This window comes from Lactuca saligna, chromosome 3 (assembly GCF_052625555.1).
Source record: "Lactuca saligna cultivar CGN05327 chromosome 3, ASM5262555v1, whole genome shotgun sequence".
Classification (NCBI taxonomy): Eukaryota; Viridiplantae; Streptophyta; class Magnoliopsida; order Asterales; family Asteraceae; genus Lactuca; species Lactuca saligna.
This window is the reverse complement of record NC_136419.1, coordinates 114,551,414-114,552,876: the sequence shown is the minus strand read 5'-3', so window position 1 is coordinate 114,552,876 and position 1,463 is coordinate 114,551,414. Positions and strand designations below refer to the sequence as shown.

The 1,463-nt window shown below is 36.3% G+C and overlaps 1 non-coding gene across 1 annotated transcript; it reads right to left on the bottom strand.

The window, feature by feature from the left end:
• Positions 1–994: 994 nt before the first annotated feature.
• Positions 995–1,102, bottom strand: LOC145037968 (small nucleolar RNA R71). Its single transcript, XR_013679076.1, has one exon. It is a non-coding gene; the product is annotated as a small nucleolar RNA R71 (small nucleolar RNA).
• Between the last annotated feature and the right edge of the window lie 361 nt (positions 1,103–1,463).

Sequence of the window (1,463 nt, the reverse complement as noted above, 5' to 3'; positions counted from 1 at the left end):
TATAGAACCAAATATACTTATAATGTTTAATATTTTTTATGTAGCATAAAAATACATTCTCAGAACAATATGGAAGCTGGAAGCGAAAATGAACAGCTTAGACAAGAAGAAGACACAAGAAGGATGTTGTTGGATAGCTTGACCCCTCGTCAGTATTTTGGCCATATCTCCTGACTCGTAACTCTGATTGACATGATTCAAAATGATCTGAAAAATAGACATGATTCAAAATGACATGATTGCCAAGCTATACTATAATCTGACTAGGTACATTGCCTATAGGTGCATAGTTAGTATATGTTTGTTTGGTTGTAAATTTAAGAGTTGATAGGTGTATTTTGTGCACATCAAGTTTTTGGCGCCGGTGCCAAATAATGGTTTATTTGATTATTAGGTTAATTGCTTTTAGTTATTCAATCCTTTTTGTGGGGTAAAAACCACAAAAAGTTACTTCTGTTTCATTTGTTTATTTTAGTTTTTTTTTTCTCTGAGACGCAACCACGTTATGGTAATCTTCACCACATCGTGGTCTTGCTTCAGTTAGTTTTTTGTTTTTTTGTTTTTTTGTTTCTTTTATGCGTGTTTTTCTAGTTTTATCTTAGTAGGAAAAATGGGGGATATCATGACCATGTCAATGGAAGAGTACAAACGCCATATAAGGAACGACAACAGATGGGGTCTTGATCCACCAAAAATCCTAACCACGACAAAGTTTGAAATTCCAGGGCACATTCTTAATATGTTAAGGGAACTACCTTTTTATGGGCAGGAGCACGAGGACGCTTATGAGCATATTGAAGAGGTGGTGGAGATTTAACATTATTTTAATGCACCTAACGTGAGTAAAGATGCGTTGATGCTTCGAAGTTTACCGGTCACATTGAAGGCTGAAACAAAAGAATGGTTAAAATCACTTCCCTTTGGAGCAATCACGACATGGAATGATTTTAAGACCGATTTCATCAACCAGTTTATCCCTCCTTCAAAGGTGGCAAAGCTTAAGAGAAATATCCATGTTTTTCAACAATTAGAAGGGGGAGTCGCTATACGAAGTTTGGGAACATTACAAGAGATTGTTACGACATTTCCCTCAACATGGCTTCAATGTGCAACAAGAATTTTCGATATTTTATGATGGAGTCAATGTGTGCACTCGTCAACTTCTAGACTCGCAATGGCCCATGACAAAGAAGAATCTGACAACAAATAAAGCTTTGATTGAAGAATTCGCTAAGCATTCAAGAGATTATTAAAACTCAAAGGAGGATTTCACTAGAGGAAAGTCAAGTAAAGATGGAGGTCAAGATGCTATTAGTGAAATTATTGCAAAGCTCGATGCAATGGAAGAAAAGATCACAAAATTAGGTGGAGCAATTCAAGTTAGATGCGGAGCTTGTGGAGGACCCCATTCTACTAAGGATTGTGAGTTGGAGTACAAGAAACTCAAGACATGACAAAATATC